The sequence below is a fragment of the Saccopteryx bilineata genome, chromosome 9 (genome assembly GCF_036850765.1).
Source record: "Saccopteryx bilineata isolate mSacBil1 chromosome 9, mSacBil1_pri_phased_curated, whole genome shotgun sequence".
Lineage (NCBI taxonomy): Eukaryota > Metazoa > Chordata > Mammalia > Chiroptera > Emballonuridae > Saccopteryx > Saccopteryx bilineata.
The window spans coordinates 39279422-39287499 of record NC_089498.1 but is presented as its reverse complement, the minus strand read 5'-3'; positions in this window follow the sequence as shown (position 1 = coordinate 39287499).

Sequence of the window (8078 nt, the reverse complement as noted above, 5' to 3'; positions counted from 1 at the left end):
AGAATCTGGCCAGTGGTCATCCAGAAGGTAAAAACCCAGCAGCCGAGAGTGCCTCAGGGGCAGCCCATCAACGTGGTTATGCAGATGGTAGCACATTTGGAGGAGCTAGAGACAGTATAGGACCATAAGGCTGTGCCGGTTGCTGCCCATGCTGCCCCCACCCCCCAACTAACAAGGGAAACAGGCCTGTAAAGGTTACCCAAACATAGATGTGGGTAGATTTGATTGTGACTGGGGCAGATAGGGAGAAATTAGATGGCAGGTCTAATAGAGTACTGTTAGAGCTTTGGCAGTAGCTTGAGCCAAAGCAGAGATTCCAGCCACTGAAAAAGCGGGGGAAGCAGTGGCTCTAGAGCAGGGGTCTCAAACTCAACTCAGCATGTGGGCCGCAGAGCAAGATCACAGCCGTTCTGCGGGCCGCACTAGGTCTACAAAAGGCAACTGTTACGCAACACTTTTCAGTGTCACAAAACAACCAGAAACTGTAGTTCGCATCACAACTGCTGTTAACTAAGCTAATATCTAGCTAGGATGCTAGAGAAATGAAAAATACAAGTAGGCCCCTAGGCTTACTTAATTTTATCCAAAATATTTTGAACTTCGTGGATTAGTCTGTGGGCCGCACAAAATTGTTCGGCGGGCTGCATGCGGCCCGCGGGCCGCGAGTTTGAGACCCCTGCTCTAGAGGCTGCCAAGAAAATGGCTGATGTTGAGTTGCACGGTTGCAAGAAGACTTGTTGGAGACTGTTGTGGGAGAGGAGGATCCTCCCTAAGACCCACTGTCCCTGTTTGAATACAGAGGGAAGGCCAAGGGACCCGCCTAACAGGGATGTGCAGGGAGGCCTGAGCCCCCATGTAAAGCTGACAATCCATTGATCACCTTCTAATGTGCAGCAGGTGTTGGCATTAGAAGATAATAGATGCTTTTTTTTTTTTTTTTTTTTTTTTTGCAACGCCAGCAGAAGGGGGTTGGCTGGGATTGGACTGAGCAGGCACAAGGTGCATTTACAGCGGCTAAGAGAGCTGTCAAGGCCGCACAGGCCTTGAATGTCTTTGACCTCGCCAAGCCCTGTAAGCTTGCTGAGGGCCTTGGACGGGGCTTGTGGCAATGGACAGAGCGCTTATGGAAAGATGCTGAGGTCCATTAATGAAGAGCTGTATGTCTAGTTGCCTGTAATGGACCTTTACCTTGGTGATTTGCACAGACATCTTGGTTGTCTATCGTAAACTTATCATTGAGCAGTGTAATGGACTCTTGGACTGCAACCAGAGCGGGCACCGGCTCCCTTGTTGGATGGACATGCCACCTTGGGCAGACTGTTCAGGGAGACATTGTGAAGGGCACCTTTGTAATTATTGTAATTGTATAGCTTGTGCTGTTGCTGTAGTCTGTTTATGTAATGTACCTCACTCCTCGCACTGGGACCATCACAGAAGATACCTGTCATGCAGATTGTGAAGCGAGCAACCCTAAAGGGGTGGAATGTTGGGCCAACAGTGTGTTAGGCTTGCACGCTTGCACTTTGCCTGGTTGGTGCATGAGCACAGGGCAGCACCACGTGTATAGTCTATGTAAGGCTGCAGGTGCTTGCCCTCAGGGCAGCAGATTTTAGATTTTGGGTTGCTTGCCGCCATTGGGAGGGGCCATTTTTTTTTGCTATTGTTTGCTGGAGAAGGGGTTTTTCCCTGGCCTGAATGCTCACCAACCCTGAGAGAAAGAGGCAGTTTTCCCTGCCTGCTTGCTCGTCCTCTGTTGCGAGATTCTAATAAATAGAATGGCCCATTATTTTTTAGCTCCACGGTTCCTTTACCGTCTGCCCAAATTCAATGTGAACCTGCATGGCCACAGCCACCAGCCTTACAATCCCACCACTTCATGACCCCATAGTTGCCAGCTTCAGCCCAAGGTTGCTGGCTTGAGCAAGGGATCACTGGCTTGGCTGAACCCACCCAGTCAAGGCACACATGAGAAAGCAATCAATGAACAACTAAGGTGCAGCAACTAAGAGTTGATGCTTCTCATGTCTCTCCCTTCCTGTCTGTCTGTCCTTGTCTCTCTTTCTCAAAGTAAAAATAAAAAAAAGATTAAATGTCTCAGAAAGGAAGCTCTTATTAATTGAATTGTATCCCCTGATAATTCACATGTTGAAGTCCTAATCCCCAGGACCTCAGAATGTGACTGTGTTTGAAGATAGAGTCTTTAAAGGGGTAATTATGGCTGTTTTGTTTTATTTTTTTTTAGTGAAAGAGACAGAGGAACAGAGAGAGGGACAGATAGGGACAGACTGGCAGGAAGGCAGAGAGATGAGAAGCATCAATTCTTTGTTGTGACACCTTAGTTGTTCATTGATTGCTTTCTCATATGTGCCTTGACCAGGGGGGCTACAGCAGAGCAAGTGACCCCTTGCTCAAGCCAGTGACCTTGGCCTCAGGTCAGCGACCTTGGGCTTCAAGTCATTGACCTTTGGGCTCAAGCCAGTGACCATGGGGTCATGTCTATGATCCCACGTTCAAGCCAGTGACCTAATGCTCAAGCTGGTGAACCCACACTCAGCCCAGTGACTTCGGGAACTCTGCATCCCAGTCCAATGCTCTATCCACTGCACCACTGCCTGGTCATAAAGGAGTAATTATGTTAAAAATGAGGTCAGAAGGGGAGTTCTAATGCAACCTGAGGGGGGAAAGGAAAGAAAACACAGACATGCACAGAGGGATGACCATGTAAGGACCAGGAAGAGGGCGGGTGTCTACAAGGCAAGGCGAGAGGCCTCAGGAGAAACCAGCTCAGAGCAACCGGCTGGTGCACACACTTAACTGTAGATGGTGACAGGGATCCTCTGTGCTATCTCTGCTTGCCTAGGTGGCTCCTTTGTGTCTGGTCTTGCAAGTAATTTGGCAGATCATCAGAGGTGCCTTCCAGCCACCTGCCTGCATCAAGCTGCTGATCTTTCCTTGAAAGGTTTATAGTTCCAATAGAAACAGCTGAAGGGCTCTTTCATTGTAAACCAGAAAGACCAGAAGAGTGCAGAGGGCTAAACGTTTATTGAGCACCTATTGTGTGCCAGGTGTTTCACTGGGCAAGTTGCCTGTTATATAGGCTCCAAGCCTAGCTGTTACTAGGCGGATGTCACACCTGGCTCAGGAGAAACCCTTCCCAAATCCCCCTCCAGAGCCATTGCTCTGCTGCTGGCCTTTGCTCTCCTTTCCTCATTTCTTCTTTGCTATTTTCTGTCTTGTTTCTCAAACCCTGGCTAGCGCTATAACATATTGAGCATTTCTTGTTTTTTGTACTTCCTTCTAGCCCTATTTTCCTTCTGTTCACCGCAGCTTCTCTTTCCCCAACCAGGGGTGAAAGAGAACCAGCTCCCACCCTTGAATTCCAGAACTCCAAAATACTTCCTTCCAGGTCCAGGAGCTGCCCCTCCTGCACATCATCCTGGCCGCCCTCTGACCATCTCACCTCATGCCCTGACCCAAGTTTGGAAAACAGTGTCTGCCATCCTAGTGATCCGGCCCCCTAGTTCTGATCTGACACTGAAAGTGAAAGGAAAGCTCAGCATGTGTTACTGGGCAACGAAAAGGACAGCTTCTGGGTCCAGAGTGAGGGACAGACCTTTAAATCCCAGCCCTGCCACTGACCTGCTGGGTGACTTTGGACAATTGCTTAAACTTTCTGTACCTCAGTTTCCTCAGCTGTAGGAGAGGGAGCGGGTAGTTCCTCCCTCATAGAGGATAAAGCCCTAGAAAGGTCATGTCAGTGTCATGCCTGGGTCAGTCGACATTAAGGGCTGATTATTATTGGTCCCACAAGAAACTCTGAAACCAGTACCTTTCAGAAGAGATGGCATGTTCATTTGGTTAAGTCAGCGAATAGCTCATGGCTTCTGTAGTTTCCAGTTTTGCGAAACGAGGGCTCCAACATGCCGTCACTGACTGTACGCACGTGGGAGGAAAGCTCGCCAGCTGGGCTGCTGGCTGGCACCACCGCCCTGCACTTGTCTTGGCATCTTTCTGCCTGAGCCACTCACCATGGAAAGTATTTCCTTCATTAGGGGGAAGTGCACCCAGCTCAGCCACCTTCAGACGCCTGCACCCATTGTCCTGCCCCTCAGCCCATGCGGGTAAATTGATCCAGAGCTTTGTTCACATGGCATGGGCAGACAGACAGGAGGCTGCTTGCTCTGGGGTTGATAATGGTCATTAAGTTTGTGCTAAAGACAGCAGATTTCTTTCCAAGAATGGGGAAAGCCATGATTATGGAATTAGCTCCAGAGATGGATTAAAAAAGAAGAAAGTCTGGTTTAGACTGAGCCTCGCCATGTTCCCTGGTTAGTATTCTTCATTCCCTTGATGTTTGTCGAGTGTCTATCCCAGATCAGATACAGGTTGGGCCAGTGGGATACAGAGGTTGCTACGATATCATGGAGCATTCTGGGAGAAGGGGGCCTTGTGCTGGATGCCAAGAGTTATGGGCTTGAACTTGAGACTGCAGGGACAGACCACCCTATCCAAGGTTGGGACAATGGGGAGAGGTGGTGAGCAGGTTGTGGAGCTGCACTGGGGGTGCAGGGTGGAGGACAAATTAAAGATGGAACTTGTGACAGTGTGAAGTAAGGTGGCAACCCTGAGGATTGAGATAAAGAGGCAGGCTTGTCTGGGAGACTCAGAGGTGAATTGACTCGACACGGGTGTCAGGAACGTGAGGACTCCCTAGCAGTGAATATTGGGCCATTCTCCAGCTGATGCAATGGCTCTATGACGAACTCACATGGAATTTGTTTCCAGAGTTCATGGACAAAGCAGAGTACACACATAGAATTACCCTTAATAACCTCTCAAGGCACCCATGAGACAGCAGAACCATCTCTCCAAGCCTGGTGCCAGCTTTTCTTCCAGCACCGGCTGGGTGGCTGTTTCTTTGGCACCAATGGGTTCATGTCCACATATTAGAAGCACACGTGGAATGGTGGTTCTCAAGCTTTGTGTCTCAGAACCTTTTCATACTTTTTAAAATTACTGATGACCCAAAGAACTATTATTTATGTGGGGTGCATCTAGTTAATATTTACACATATTAGAAATTAAAACTGATACATTTAAAAACTTTTTAGGCCCTGGCCAGTTGGCTCAGTGGTAGAGTATTGGTCCAGCGTGTAGATGTCCCAGGTTTGATTCCTGATCAGGGCACACAGAAGAAGCAACCATCTGCTTCTCCACCCCTACCCCTCTCTCCTCTCTCTCTCTCTCTCTCCCTCTCTCTCCCTCTCTCTCTTTCTCTCTCTCTCTCTGTCTCTTCCCCTCCCACAGCCATGGCTTGATTGGTTCAAGCACATTGCCCCAGGCACTGAGGATGATTCTGTAGAGCCTCTGCCTCAGGTGCTAAAAAAAGTAGCTGGGTTGAGAGCATGGCTCCAGATGGTCAGAGCATCGGTCCTAGACAGGGGTTGCTGGGTGGATCCCAGGCAGGGCACGTGCAGGAGTCTGTCTCTATCTCCTTTCCTCTCACTTGGAAAAAATAAGTAAATAAAAATAAATTTTAAAAATTTAATTAAGTTTATTTAAAGTTGGCCCTGGCCCGTGGCTCAATGGATAGAGCATTGACCCGACATGCAAACATCCAGGTTTGATCCCCAATCAGGACACACATGAGAAGCGACCATCTGCTTCTATCCCCTTCCCTCTCCCTCTTCTCTCTCTCTTCCCTTCTCGAAGCCAGTGATTCAGTTGGTTCAAGCATCAGCCCTGGCCTCAGGAGCTAAAAATAGCTTGGTTGTGATCATGGCCCCAGGTGGGCAGAGCATCAGCCCCAGACAGGGGTTGCCGGGTAGATCTCAGTCGGGGCACATGCAGCAGTCTGTCTATCTCCCCTCCTCTCGCTTAAAAAAAATTATTTAAGCCTGACCAGGTGGTGGCGCAGTGAATAGAGCGTCGGACTGGGATGCGGAAGGACCCAGGTTCGAGACCCCGAGGTCGCCAGCTTGAGCGCCGACTCATCTGGCTTGAGCAAAGAGCTCACCAGCTTGGACCCAAGGTCGCTGGCTCCAGCAGGGGGTTACTCGGTCTGCTGAAGGCCCACGGTCAAGGCACATGTGAGAAAGCAATCAATGAACAACTAAGAAGTCGCAACGCTCAACGAGAAACTGATGATTGATGATTCTCATCTCTCTCCATTCCTGTCTGTCTGTCCCTATCTCTGCCTCTGTAAAAAAAAAAAAAGATTAAAAAAAATTATTTAAAACTATTATTAATGAACTCATCACGTTAACATTTTGTGAAAAATAACTATTTTATGAAACAAAGTTTTAGTGAACCCTGGATGGTTGGCTCAGTGGTAGAGCGTCGGCCTGGCATGCAGGAGTCCCAGGTTCAAGTCCTGGCCAGGGCACACAGGAGAAGCAAGCGCTCATCTGCTTCTCCACCCCTCCCCCTCTCCTTCCTCTCTGTCTCTCTCTTCCTCTCCCGCAGCTGAGGCTCCATTGGAGCAAAGTTGGCCCGGGAGCTGAGGATGGCTCCATGGCCTCTGCCTCAGGTGCTAGAATGGCTCTGATTGCGGCAGAGCGATGCCCCAAGATGGGCAGAGCATCGCCCCCTGGTGGGCATGCCGGGTGGATCCCGGTTGGGCACATGTGGGAGTTTGTCTGACTGCCTCCCCGTTTTCAACTTCAGAAAAATACAAAAAAAAAAAAAAAGTTGTAGTGAGTTGAGTGGCCCTTTTGGCATCTTTGTGAATTTCCTTAGTGTCTGCCTTCATGTCAGCAGCTGGCTCTCCTGTCTGCATCGGCCTTGTGCTGCTTAGTGGATGCAGGGTAGTCCCCACTACTTTTGCACTTTCAATATGTGTGCCAAATGGGGAGAAGTCTCCTTAAGCATAGCCCCCTGGAGAGGTGTCTGAAGACCACCTGTGAGATGATTGGTTGAGGTGCCGATCCTGTGAGAGATGTAAGGCGGATGGCTGCAGCCGTGCAGGTCCACATTGGATTCGGGCAGACGGTAAAGGAACTGTGGAGCTGGAAAATGGTGGGCCATTCTGTTTATTAAGTCTTGCAACGGTGGATGAGCAAGCAGGCAGGGAAAACCACTTCTCTCTCTCAGGGCTGATGAGCAAACAGGTGGGGCTAGGAAGGTGGGAGAAACCCCTTCTCCAGCAAACAATAGCAAAAAAATGGCCCCTCCCAATGGCAGCAGGCGATCCAAAATCTACAATCTGCAGCCCTGAGGGCAAGCACCTGCAGCCTTACATAGACTGTACACACGTGGTGCTGCCCCCTGCTCGTGCACCAATCAGGCAAAGCGGGAGCGAGCAAGCCTAACACTTGTTTGCCCAACAGAGGAGTAGCAGGTGACAGAATGACAGGGCAGCTGGCCACGCTTCACCCACGTGTACTGGGGAGGGTACCTCACTCCATGCTCAGTGAAGCAATGGCAGCAGGACCTGGCCCTTGACTGTACTTAATATCAGCCTCTCTTTTTGGCCAATTCAAAATAGTTGCATTTCAAAAGATAAATACATAGATTTTACAGTAGGAGCACCTGTGATTTTGTTACTGCCTTTGTGCCCTTCATCTGAGTTACCCATAAAGGTGTCACTTGTGTCCTAGACCTCAGGCCTATTCCCAGGGGAAGGAGGTTGGGGCTGGTGTTTTCAGCTGGATAAGCAAAACTGAAGTGATTAAGTTATGGTTGGTCCTTATAGGGAGAAAACAAGAGGTGCTCTGAGGGACAGAGGTGTGGGGAAGGGGCGGAGATGAGTGCTCCAGGGTCCCTGGGGCCAACCCGGGCGGAAGGAGCTGGCTGTAAAATTGAGGAGAGCCATGGGCAACATTATTTCACCTGGTAGGAAGGTGGCCTCCCATTTCACTACTCGGTACCCAGAGACGGCATACATTCAGCCACCAGGAGGGACTCTGGTTGGAATTCCTGCACCTCGCCCCTCTTGCCCATCACACCATCTATATACTTCAGATTTATCCAGAGCTCTGCTGGCACCTGTAGATGCTATGGACAGGTGCCAGCTCTCAGGCAGCTCATGGGCCAGGCCTGGGCAGCTGAGAGAAGAGAATTTCTTCAGCCAGAACTTG